This window comes from Gouania willdenowi, chromosome 17, assembly GCF_900634775.1.
Source record: "Gouania willdenowi chromosome 17, fGouWil2.1, whole genome shotgun sequence".
Taxonomy (NCBI): Eukaryota; Metazoa; Chordata; class Actinopteri; order Blenniiformes; family Gobiesocidae; genus Gouania; species Gouania willdenowi.
In genome coordinates this window covers 4,557,122-4,571,451 of record NC_041060.1, presented here as the reverse complement: position 1 = coordinate 4,571,451, position 14,330 = coordinate 4,557,122, and the positions used below count along the sequence as shown (strand labels likewise).

The 14,330-nt window shown below is 39.1% G+C and overlaps 1 pseudogene; it reads left to right on the top strand.

Annotated features, from left to right (window-relative positions):
- Positions 1-74: 74 nt before the first annotated feature.
- Positions 75-12,812, top strand: LOC114479556 (protein crumbs homolog 1-like; annotated as a pseudogene).
- Positions 12,813-14,330: the final 1,518 nt, after the last annotated feature.

Below are 14,330 nucleotides of genomic sequence, written 5' to 3'. Positions count from 1 at the left end.
GGAGCAGAACACACGTGGGTTCAACTCCTGTTTATCACCTTAAATCTATACATTATTCACTGACCTCAAAGACCATGATGAACTTTATTATTCAGCTCTGGATGCTGTGGATGCTTTCTGCAGGTAATCACACTTTAATACTTCTTATTTATTAAATGATAAAGCAGCTGTAAAGGACTTATAGTTAAAACTACATTATAAAGAGCCGTTCTTTCTGTAATACTGCTTTTTTTAAATTACATATTTTATACAGTTTATTATATATAATAAAAAATAAATCAGCAGCCCAACTCTAGTGCTTTGAAAATATCAGGTAACATTCCTTCTGCAACAGAAACACAGTGAGGAGCAAAAAGTTTGTGATTGTATCTGATCTGAGGGTCACATGATTAACATTCACGTCAGCATTAGAATAATGACCAATCTAAGCATTAACACAGGAAACAAAGAGTTACTGTGTGTTCTTGATTTAGTTTTGTATGTTTTTATGTCATTCTGCATATTTTTGTTGTTTTGTGTGTTATGAGTAATTTTGTCTGTTTTCGTTTTTTCTTTTTTTTTTTAGCATTCGTTGTTTTTCTGAAGGTTTTCTGAGACATTTTCTTTATTTTTCTGTTGTTTTGTGAGGTTTTTTTTAAAGCATTTTGTGGGTTTTTATTGGCGTTATATGTGTGATCAGTCATTGTTTCCAAATTTTTGTTGTTTTGTATATTATTCTGTCATTTATTGGGTTTTTGTAGTTATGTTTTGTGTTTTTGTTATCATATCGTACATTTATTTATATTTTTGCTGTTTTTTGTATATTTTTCTGTCATTTTCTGTATTTTGTCATCAAGTTGTATAATTTTCTGTCATTTTTGTGTTTTGTAGACATCTTGTGTTGTCATTTTGTGTAATTTTGGTCCTTTCATGTATTTCTGTGGTCCTTTGGTATCATTTAGTTTTTTGAGTCATTTTATGTCTTTTTGTCATTTTGTGAGTTTTTGTTTTTGAGTCATTTTACACGTTTGCTAGTTTTTGTGTATTTGACATTTTCTTTATTTGTGTGCTATTATTGTCCTTTTGTGTGTTTATCTGTGTAATTCTAAAGGTTTTGGAGACATTTTGTGAATTTTGGCAGCTTTTTTGCAGTTTTTGTATAATTTTGCAGATATTTTGTGTTTATCTGTCATTTTGTATGTGTGTGTGTGTTGTGTACTCACACAGGTTGTATGTGTGTGTGTGTGTTGTGTACTCACAGGTTGTGTGTGTGATGATGTCGGGGGGGGGTGTGAGCAGCATCCATGTCAACACGGTGGGGTGTGTGAGAGTGTGGGGGAGGGGTTCCGATGCATCTGCTCCCCTCACAGCGATGATGATGATGATGATGGTCGTCTGTACGGAGGGGAGACCTGCAGCGTCCCCCTTACGGCCTGTGATGGTCCCCAACCTCAGTGTGAGAACCATGGGACCTGCTCCCCATCGTTCCAGGACCAGCGTCACACCTTCACCTGCCTGTGTCCCCAGGGCTTCACGGGCCCCCGCTGCCACACCTCCACCATCTTCTCCTTCAGGTCCAGGGGCCACGTGGCCCTAGAGACCCACAACAAGGATCCAAACGTCCCTCTGAGTATCTCCTTCAGTTTTAGAACCTCCAGGCCCTCAGGGACCCTGCTCCAGCACCAGGTGGACCAGCTGCTGCTCACGGTCCAGCTGAAGGACGGACACCTGCGTCTGCTCAGCCTCAGGGGCCCCGAATCCAGGACCACCCTAGTTCAGGAGCTCCCAGAGTTCTTGTCTGACAGCAGCTGGCACAGAGTGGAGGTGTCACTGGGAGGGGTGGTCAGCCTGGTCCGGCTCCTGGACCTGTGCTCCTCACAGGGGAACTGCACCAGAACACAGACCAGCAGCACCAGTGAGGTCCTCCAGAGTCCTGGGTCAGGGTCCACATCTGGGTCTGGTTCTCCTCCCCAGACTATGATCCTTGGAGCCCCAGGAGCAGAGGACCAGGCTTTCCTGGGCTGCTTCAGAGACATGATGGTGAACTCCCTCCTACTGCTGCCCCCCCCACCCTCAGACCCTCACTCTGTAAACGTCACCATGGGCTGCAGCGACCTGGATCAGGACCAGCACCAGGAACTGGACCAGGACCAGGATCAGGACCCCTGTAAGGAGAGCCCGTGCAGGACCAGAGGATCCTGTATTAGTCTGGACTGGAGGAGCTACAGGTGTGAGTGCTACAGACCATACGAGGGGCACGACTGTGGAGAGGGTGAGACACACACACACACACACACACACACACACGTTACTTTAAACAGGAAATCAGCAGCCGGGGGCCACAGGCGGCCCTCGGACAGTTTTTGTGTGGCGCCCAAAGTGAGCATAGAAAAAGAGTCCAAAATCACACAGAATATAAATAACAAGAAAAGATAGAAAACAAGAACAAAAAGATACAAAATAACAAAAATACACAAAATGACGACTCTTGACACACAAAACAACAAAAACACACAATGTGAGAAAAATGACAACAAGAACACACTAAGGGGGTATGTTATGAATCTAGATTACCTCTTATCATGTTAACTTCCAGGATTTAATCAGTGTGTTCTGAACTACGAAGCTCGCTAACGTGTTACAGAGCTAAATCACCATGGTAACTTATGCTGAACGACTAGCCTGCTCGGGAGCAGGTTTTGCTCTGGCTAGGATCTTAGCGAGTGATAAAGTCCCGCCTCCTGACCAATCAGTGCTTTTAGAAAGCGAGCTGTCCAATTAAAGGTGATGTGTGAACACGTCACTGTGTGGATCTGATCTGATGCTGTCAAGAGAGAAAATATTTAGAATCAATCCTTTCATTTATTGACGACATCCTTTAGGAAACATATAGATTTATATCTGATGGACTGATCTACAGTCAGCTGATGAATCCTGTGTCTCGATCGTATGCACAGACGGTTGAATTAATATATGACTTCACTCGTCCACGCATACAGATCGAGACACAGGCTTCATCAGCTGACTCTGTTACTGCGTAAAAACGTCACATTATTTATGATATTAATCCAGTGAATGGGTTATTCCATAATCCAATGGATTAATATCATAAAAACTGTAAATTTCTCCATTGCAAGATGAATAAAGGATAATTTTATGTTATCTTATCTTAATCTCACGCTTTTACACATTAACAGTGTCAGCAGCTTCCTGTCTGTGTTCTTTCATTCCTGCCTTTTCTGTAACAACACTGTTGTTTTTGGTTTGAATTATGGATTTTAATTATTCATCCTGGTCGGGACCAAGTTATGAAGTGGATCAGATCTGAGCGAGTAGAAAAGCTCCGCCTCCTGGTGCGCAGCACTACTGTTGCTCTTCGCTGTCATCATGGATTTAAATTCATTATATTTGTTTCAGATCATAAACTGTTTGTAAAGACGCTCGCTCTGCTAGGTTTCTCCATCGTAGTGATTGGTCAGACGCTGCAATCTCCGCCCCTTTTATGTGAACGCACACGTACCAAGGCTGAAAACACGGCTTAAATCAGCGTGTTGTGATGGACCGTCGTAGGACAGCTTCTCTCTAACAGGGAATGTTTGGTTAGTTGAATCCCGCTAACAGAGATTAATCCAGGATATAATGATCTAGATTTGTAGCATGGGGCCTGAATGACAGCATAAGTACAGTACACAACACAACCTAAACAAATGTACAAAGATGGCAGGAAAACATACAAAACTCTTTGTTGTTTCCTGTGCTAATGCTCTGATTGGTCACTATTTTAATGCTGACATTAATGTTGATCATGTGACCCCCAGATCAGATAATATCACATTTGTGGCCCAGCTGTGATAAAAGTCTCTGTTCTACATGACTTTGTGTTCCTTAATCTTTCGTTGAGCTTGATTCAAGTTTATTTGCAGAGTCGTGCTAACGTTAGCCTGAGGACGTTAAAGGAGCTTAGCTTAGCGACGCTGTAGAAATAGCTCAGACAGCAACAATGGAGTCGAGCCATGAAAGGATTAATCAAACGTGGCTTTGAGCAGCACATGTCACGTGACCTACACGTGATCTTACATGATTCCCACCTGCAGCATTAATTAATCCATCACACACTAACGAGAGTCGGTACGGCTCAGAAATGGTTCATCTGCTGAGAAACTAACTGAAAACATTTGTTCACATTTACATTTAAGATCCACATACTGTGAATTTTACACTTCACTGATCATCTTTCAAATCATCAAAGTATCAGATATTGCTTTAATAGATCAATTCATTTTAATATTAATGTTTTTAAGGTTTAAAGAAGTAATTTAAATACTCCACGTCAGTAGGGGGCAGTAAGCAGTACAGTAATGTTATTATACAGACATATATATATATATATTATCATATTGAATTATTTTGAGCAACCCCCAAAGTAAACACAAAAAGACTCCAAAAAACACAAAAAAATGACAATGCAAATAAACCAAAGGACAACAAAATACACTACAGTCAAAAATACACCAAATGAGTCAAAAACATTCAAAAATACTACGAAAACACAAATTATTAAAAATTTTTAAAAATTGGTCAAAAAAAATTCAAACAGATTAAATTAGTCAAAAAGATTCAACAGTAGTACAAAAAACACACAAGTAAAAAAAAATAACATTCAGAAATACACAAAAAGAGTCAAGCATTCAAAAATACAACAAAAACACAAGAAATGTCTCAAAAACATTTAAAAAAAAAAAACACAAAACGAGTCAAAAAGACTCAAAAAATAGTACAAAAATATTAAAAATTAGCCAAAAATTGTCCAAAGTTAGTCAAAAAACATACAAAAATACACGAAAGGACTCGAAAAAAGACACAACAACAACAAAAATACACAAAAAGACTACAGAAACTTACAAGACGCTAACAAGAACACACAAAATAACAATAAAAATACACAAAAGGACAACATAAGTACACAAAATCAAAGAAGTGAAAACAAATCCACAACAAAAATGCACAGAATGACAGCAAATAAATGAAATGACAGAAAAATATATGAAATGTCAAAAACACAATGTGTCTAAAAAAAGAAAACGAGAACAAAAACACACAAAACTATGCAAAATAACTAAAGAAAGACACTAGTGTGTAATTTAATTGAATTCAGCTTTATTTATAAACCACCAAATACAACAGGAAGTGCTAAATGTGTGTGTTATCTGTGTGTGTATTTTCCAGAGTACATCACTGGGCGTTTTGGTAGCAGAGGCGTGGGTAGTTATGCAGTGTTTTTGTCTCCTGATGAAGATGATGTCACAGATCATGTGATCATCTCCATGTTTATACGTAGTAAACATCCCAGTGGTCTCCTTCTCATCATGGCCAACAGCACCAGTCACTACCTGCGTGTGTGGCTGGATCAGGGCAGGGTCAAAGTTCAGATCAACCACTTTGAGACCCTGGTGGGCGGAGCCTCTGTGGACGACGGTGGTTTCCACCTGGTGACGTTGAAGCTGGAGGGAGGAGTGGCCGCTCTACTCCAGTCGGCCCAGACTCAGGCTGTGGTTCCCATCAGACCCGTTAGGACTCATCCTGGGGACCTGGTCTCAGTTGGAGGTCTGGAGGACCCCGAGGCAACGGGGTCATTAGGAGGGTACTTCAGGGGGTGCATCCAGGATCTGAGGATTAACAGCAGGAGGCTGCAGTTCTTCCCTATTTCTACTGAGGTGGATTCATACAGGTTGGAGAGGATGGTCAACGTGTCGGAGGGATGTAGCAGCGAGGACGCCTGTGCTGTAAGCATCACTGTAATCTAGTGGTTCTCAACCAATTCAGCCTCCAAAATAAAGGTTCATGTTCCATAAACATTGAAGAACAGTCATGTGGAGACAGGACCATCTATAAGGGGGAATAAAGGGGAGAGATTTTTGGGCTCCATCCATAAAGTCAGCAAAATGATGGTCCTGTGATAGCTGTGATAACCACATTTATTTATTTATCTGAATAATATTCACTATTATACAGGAAGTTTACTATTACTTGGTAGTCATCTTAAAGATGTAGATCCTTGTTTAAATCATGAATAAAATGTGTTAAAAGTGTCCAAAAATGGTGGAAAAAATGTTTTAAAAAAAAAAAAAAAAAAAAAAGGTTGTCAATATTGAATTAAACGTGGCAGAAATGGGGTAATGAAATTTAAAAAGTAGGAACAATTAGTTTAAACTGGCAAATACTGGGCAAATCAAATCGTCAATGTGGTTAAATTGGCAAAAATAAGCACAAATTATGGTGAAGAGGTTAAAAGTGACAATAATGGTTCAACATATGCGACATTAAGTGAGAAAAGTGGTGGACGTGGTTTAAATGGCCAGAAATGGGAGTAATGTAACAAAAATGCATTAAGAGGAGCAAAAATATGGCGAGAAAAAGTGATGAAAATAGGTTAAGACATGGTGTAGTTGGCTCAAATTGGTCAAAAAAATATTGTGGTGGTGAAATGAGATTTAGCAAAACTACAGAAATTGGTTAAAAGTTGCACATTAGAGTGATCAAAACCCTTTGTAAAAAGAATTACAAGTGTCAATATTGGAACACTTAGTTTAAACATGCAATTAATGGCCATGACAAATTGTGAATGTTGTTAAACTGGCAAAAATAAGCATGAAATACGGTGAAAAGAGGTTAAAAGTGACAATAATAGGTCAACATATGCGACATTAGGCGGAAAAGTGGTGGAAAGGTCTTGAAAGTGGAAAAAATGTGCAGAAAAGGCATTGAAATTTGATGGAGAAGTGGTAGAAATGGGAGTAATGTAGCAAAAATGCATTAAAAGAAGCAAAAATATGGCAATGGGGTGATTTAATTTAAAAAGTAGGAACAATTAGTTTAAACTGGCAAATAATGGGCATGACAAATTGTGAATGTGGTTAAACTGGCAAAAATAAGCATGAAATATAGTAAAAACAGGTTAAAAGTCACGGTCACACTTTATTTGAAGTTTTATACATAAGGCTGACAATACGCTGTCATTATCTGTCATTAGCATGAATACGGTGTCATGAAGGCTGTGATTAAGTGTTGTTCGCTAAATTGTGCAACAGAAAACATTAAACAGCTTAAAATCAATAAAAACATTAAAATCGGTAGCAAAAAACATTTAAAATCATCAATAGTCCAGTCTGCTGGAGATAAAAGCATGGACCAGTTTCTCCTGATCTTTCTGAGTCATTAAACCTTTCACTCTGGAGATGTTCTTTAGGTGGTAGAAGCTGTTTTTGTGATAGATTTGATCTGATGCTGAATGTAAGATCTGAGTCAATCAGAACACCAAGGTTTTTGACTTGGTCTTTAGCTTTTAAAGATTGAGACTCAGACACTTGCTGATATCAGTCCTCTTTTCCTTGATACCAAAGACAATCACCTCCATCTTGTCATTGTTAAGTTGAAGGAAGTTTTCACTCATCCAGCAGTTTACTTTTTCTAAACAGTCACACAACGCCTCTAAAGGACCATAGTCATCTGGGTTCAGTGATAGATATAGTTGTGTGTCATCTGCGTAGCTCTGATAATCAACCTTACAGTTGTGAAAAAATTGTCCTAAAGGAAGCATATGAAGGCTAAACAGAAAAGGTCCAAGAACAGATCCCTGAGGAACCCCACAGGACATTGGTAATCTGTCAGATTCAAAGTTTCCAATGCTTACAAAATAACTTCGCTCCTTCAAGTAGAACTTAAACCATTGCATTGGACTAACATGGGTTAGTCCAACCCATGTTTAAAATCTGTGCAACAAAATTGTATGATCTACAGTGTCAAATGCAGCACTTAGATCCAATAGAATGAGAACAGATACTTTTCCTGAATCAGTGTTCAACCTTATGTCATTGATCACTTTGATCAGATCAGTTTCAGTGCTGTGATGAGAACCAAAACCTGACTGAAATGTATCAAATATTTTGTTGAATGTTAAGAATTGACTCAGTTGGTTGAAGACCACCTTCTCAATGATCTTGGCCATGAATGGAAGGTTCTGATTGGTCTATAGTTAGCCAGTATAGAGGCATCCAGTGTTCTCTTTTTTAACAGCGGTTTCACAGCAGCTACTTTCAGGGATTTTTGTACGGTGCCTGATTGGAATGATCAGTTAATTATCTGACACAGGGTTAGGGTAACAAACGACACCTTATTCATGCTAATGACATGTCAGAATAATGACAGCGTAATGTCAGCCGAATGTATAATACTTGAAGTAAAGTGTTACCAAAGTGACAATAATGGGTCAACATATGCAACATTAGGTGGAAAAGAGTTTACAAGTGCTGAAGATGTCTGGAAGGTGGAACAATGTGTAGAAAAAACATTTAAATTTGATGGAGAAGTGGCAGAAATGGGATAAAAAGGATAAAAGAAGCAAAAATTGGCTCAAATTGTTAAAAACATAATCTTAGTTTTGGGAAGGCATCTGGCGACCCCAAGGTTGAGAACCCCTGCTTTAACCACCCCTGTGTCTCCCTCAGGGCGACCCGTGTGTAAATGGGGGCGTGTGCTACTCCATGTGGGAGGACTTCCTGTGTGCGTGTCCCTCCAGCACAGCAGGGCGGCGCTGTGAGGAGGTTCAGTGGTGTAACCTGGGCCCCTGTCCCCACGATGCCCAGTGTCAGCCTCAGCCTCAGGGATTCCAGTGTGAGTCTCTGACCATCAATCACTCACTTTTAGTAAATCCCTCCTGATTGGGATTTTCAACACGAGGTTCCTTTAAGACGTGCTAATCCTGTGTCAGATTAGGTCTACGGCCACATGCTCATGGTGTGTGTGTGTGTGTGTGTGTTCAGAAAGAGAAAGGGTTCAGGGTTTGTGCTCAAAGGACACACAAAGGTGACAAAGTCAGCTTTAACACGATCACGTCACTGCCTCACATTTAGACTCAGTTACCATCAAACCACAGTTTTAGGGCCACATTCAGGATGTTTTCACACTTCATAGACTAAAGTCGTAAAATTACAAGAATAAAGTTGTAATATTATGAGAATCAAGTCACAGTAATTCGAGTATCAAGTCTTAACACTACACGAATAAACTTTAAAAATGAAGTTGTAATATTGAGAATAAAGGTGTGAAATTAGAGACAAAATTCAAATGTTATAAGAATTGAACTTGTAATACTACAAAAATAAAGTTGTGTATAATTTGAGGATAAAGTTGTAATATTACAAGAATAAAGTTGTAATATTACAAAATGAAGTAATTTGTAATGTGCTACTGCAAAGAAAGGTGGAATATTACAAAACTAAAGTGGTAATATTACAAAAATGAAGTCGTAACATTACAAGAATGAAGTTCTAATATGAGAAATAGACTTGTAACATTACAAAAAATAAAGTTGTAACAATTTGAGGATAAAATTGTAAAATTAGAAGATTAAAGTTCTAATATTATAAGAAATAAACTTGTAATATTATGAACAACCTGTTCATTCTGCTCAAACTCTTTTCCTCTGTGCTGAGTTTGCATTTCCTCTTTAACTGTAGTTGTAATTAAATGTAATTTCATGTCCTTTTTCTTTGTTAATCTTTCTCACAGGTTTGTCCAACGTGACGTTTGCTCTTGAAAGCAGCGTGCTGCGTTACCGTAGCAACAGAAGGATCAACCGCAGCCTGTCGAGCATCTTCCTCAGCTTCCGTACGAGGCGGCCTGATGCCACGCTGTTGCATGCGCACACAAACACTTCCTCCCTCACCGTCTCCCTCCACAGCTCACGGCTGCTCCTGGAGCTCCAGGACAAATCGTCTGAGGTGAAGGTTCAAAGCCAGGCCTTGCTCAGCGACGGCCTGTGGAACAGCGTGAGGCTCCGCCTGGAGGAGGAGCACGCTCCAAACTCCAGGTGGATCATGGACGTGAACGGAGACACAGAGGAGATAAATATGTCCGACGCAGCTACAGGAAGTCTAAACTTCCTCCAGGAAGGAGCCGACGTCTTCCTGGGTGGGCGGGGCCTGGATGACTTCGCTAACTTCTCAGGATGTCTGGGTCCAGTGGAGGTGGGAGGTCTTCTCCTCCCTTTCCACCTGGACACAGAGTTCAAGCTGCCACGCCCCCAGGAGGAGCTCTTCTCTCTGACTGGACACCCGGGGGTGGGGTCAGGGCCTCGGCGCGGCTGCTGGGGCTCCAGCGTGTGTGAGCCCAACCCGTGCCTCCACCAGGGGGCGTGTGACGACCTGTTCGACCTTCATCAGTGTACGTGTCCCCCAGAGTGGGCGGGCCCGCTGTGCGCCCACCCTGCCGACCCGTGCACGCCTAGCCCCTGTGTCTACGGAATGTGCATCAGTAACAACACGCACGCGGGCTTCCAGTGTGTGTGCGAGCCGGGCTACGGCGGCGAGCGGTGCGAGGCCGAAGTGAACGCGTGCGAGAACAACGAGTGCAGCCACGGGGCCACGTGTCTACGGGGCCGCCACAGCTAAGCCTGCCTCTGTCCACATAACAGGACGGGCCCCCGCTGCCAGTGAGTCTAACAGGAAGTACAACAGGAAGTCTATGGCATCACATTAGTTTCCAAAAGCCACACGTGTGAAAACAACAACCGCGCACATAAAACCCGTAGTTAGCAACTCTATGACATGTCAAACTCAAGGCACGGGGGCCAAATCCGGCCCTTCAGAGCATCCGATTTGGCTCGCAGGAGAAAATGACAGAATACATGAATTCAGTTGTAAATTGTTGTTGAAAAACTCTCCATTCTTCCAACATCAAGCCATTTTTGTCAAATTATTCCACAAAATCTTCCCAAATTAAATACAAATTTGTAAAAAAAAAAAAAAAAAATCAATCAATCAAAGGACATTTATGTTACTGTCAGTTTTCCCGCCTAAAATCTGTGGCCCACTTGTGATGGAACTGGTCCGTATTTGGCCCCTGAACTAAAATGAGTTTGACACCCCTGAGCATGTGCCCGCTCGCTATAACTACAGGTTTTATGCAGTGGTTTGTGGTTTTCACGCGTGTGGCTTTTTGAAACTAACATGACGCCATAGAAGTCCAACAGGAAGTCCACCAGGAAGTGAGTGAGTGATGCCATCCACGCTCCAACCAACATCTTTTTCTTTAACTCTTACAGTGAGAACATCCCAGAGATCCCCTGGTACATCGAGACGCGTCCGTGAGTCCAAACAAACACGTTTCCAAAGTGACGCACGGTGAATGAATGAATGACTGAATGATGGCATGATTCATGTAATTTCACTTCCTGCTCAGCTTCCCTCAGCTTCCTCAAACCCACTGTGTCGGAACCAGATGGAACTACAGCTGCTTCAACGGAGGAAACTGCTCCAACGCAGAAAGCTGCGACTGTTTGCCTGGATTCACCGGACAATGGTCGGAACTACGTAGCGTTTTTTATAATATTAGTAATGTTTGGGATATCAATGATATTTCAAATACTAGGGAAAAGAGCTTGAAAAAGGAAAATAGTAGATGATAATAATCACAACAGAGGAAATAAAAACAATAATAGCAGCAGTCGTAAAAAAGAAATAACCACGGTGTAAAAATAAATGAACATTTAAGGTATTTATTTATTTATTTATTTAATTGAAGTGATTATTGTAAATTTTTTGGGGATTGAAAATGTTTTAATTGATTTGATTGAAGTAAAGTTTATTTATTGGTTTGAAAATGTTTTTTTGATTGAATAACAAATACACAAATCTAATAATCTCATCTAATAATAATAACCAGTGTGAACACCAGTAAGAAAAATACTAATTAAATGAACATTAAAGAGGACCTCAGGTAAATATATAATAATATAATATATTATAGATTTGTGTCTTTATTAATCAATTAAAAAACTTTTTCAAGAAGTATTCAAATGTCATTTTTAAATTGAATGGAGTTATTTGATTAAAGTAATTTTTTTGGATTGAACAAATTTTTTAAAACTAGACATAAAATGACAAGAAAAACCAAGAAAAAATATACAGATATACACTAAAAACAAATATATACAACACAGATACACAAAATAACTAAAAAAAAAAAAACATAAAATGGCCCCAAAATTCCACAAAAAGACAACAGACTTGCAAAAAAGGACAACATAGGAAAAACTCCAAAAACACACACAATTAGAAAAAAGTATATAAATAGCAAATACACAAAATAACAAATACAGTATATACAACAAATATACACAAATTAACTTCAAAAACACATATAATGACTCCAAAAATACACAAAAGGACAACAATAGAGAAAAACAACTCTAAAACCACACAAAAAGACAGAAATAAACATAAAACGACATAAAACACACTCAAAAATTACTCCAAACACATAAAACTCAAAATCTTTTGAAATTCCTGCACTTTTTTTCCACAAAAAAAGCCACAAAATGTATCTAAATCCCACAAAAACTGGTCACTAAACCAAGGGTTTTTGAAGTAAAGCTCCTGCAGGAACTGATATCTGTCACTTATGCCACATATGTGAGTCTGTGTGTGATTGTGAGTCTGTGTGTAATGTGATATTTTCTGCTCTCTGACCCGTGTAGCGGTTCATAGGATGGACGTGTTTTTATCTCTTTCTTGTGTTCCAGGTGTGAGAAAGACGTGGATGAGTGTGCGTCGGACCCCTGTATGCACGGAGGCTTCTGTGTGAACTACATCAACGCGTTTGAATGTGTGTGTGACATCAACTACTCAGGAATACACTGCCAAAAGGACGTCAGCGACTTCTACCTCTACCTGTTCCTGGGCCTGTGGCAGAACCTGTTCCAGCTCGTTTCCTACCTCGTCCTCCGCATGGACGACGAGCCCGAGGTAGAGTGGGACTTTTACCTTAACGACTAGTACGGACGCAAAACGTCGGACACAGAAGGCCAGTGGTTTCATTTTGTGTAGTTCCCAAAGCAAATACACAAAAAGACAGAAAATATACAACAAGGACAACAAATACACACAAAAGGACTCCAGAAATACACAAAGACATAAGAAAAATACGCAAAATTAATCAGTAAACGACTACCAAAAGAACATACAAAATTATAACAATACACAAAACTATCCAACAGAACCACAAAAAGATAACAATGAAACAACAAAATAATACGTAACAACAAATTGACAACAAAAACACACAAAATCACTCCAGAAACGCACAAAAGTACAACAAAAGTACACAAAATGACTCCAGCAAAACATAAAATTACAAGAAAAACACACAAAAAAATGTCTAAAAAACAACATATAAATCTAAATTAACAAATATATACAACAAAAATACATAAAATAACTCCAAAAACACAGACTCCAAAAATTAAAAAAAGGCAACATAAATACATAAAATGATTCCAAAAACACATTAAATGACTCCAAATATTGAACAAAGAACAACAAAAACACACAAAGTGACAACAGTTCAGAAAAATACCTCCAGAAACACACAAAATGACAGTAATATACACAAAATGACAACAAAAGTGCACAAAAAATGACTCCAAAAACACACAAAATAACTCCAGAAACACATAAAATGACTCCAAAAATAAACACAGAACAAATGAAAAAACACACAGTAACTCTTTGTAGTTTCCTGTGTTAATGCTCTGATTGGTCATTAGTCTAAATGCTGACATGAATGTTGACCATGTGACTCTCAGATCAGAAAAAAAAAATCAGTGTCGTGGCCCCGCCCCCTGTGATAAAAGTGCACATCTGGACTAAATGTGTTCTAATCCACAGCTGCTGCTCAACACTTAGTGTGACTTAAAGGTCTTTCTTTGTCAAAGACTGAATGAACCAAACTGTACAGACTCGTGTTCTCTCTCTTCCATGTGTCTAATATTAGCCACGATCAATAATCAGTGTATTTTATGTGTTGTTTTGTGTGTTAAACACATTGATTTACAGGTTTGTCAAAAGCTAATGAGATGAAACGTCTGTTAATGATCTCTCTTCTGTTATAAATCAATGTAGCCTTAGTTTGTTCATTTTAATATTTTATATCCCAGGAGCTCTTTTTGTGCCTTAAATGCTCTCATCTGATTCTGTGTTCAATCATCATCTGTACTTTCAGGTTTAAAGAGTAATAAATATTTTATTTTAGAACTAAAGTCTTGCTTTTTTATTTTATTATTATTTTTAAACGAAATACACACACACACACACTTCATTTCTACAAATATAAATTAGTAGGATAATTATGGGTTATGAGCGACTGGCCTCCACTCAAAAGTAAACACATAAAAGGACAACAAAAATGACCCGTAAAAACACACAGAAACATGCAAAATAACAAAATATGACTCAAAACACACAAAATGACTTGGAAAAAATAAACAAAAGTGACTTTAAAAACACAACACAACA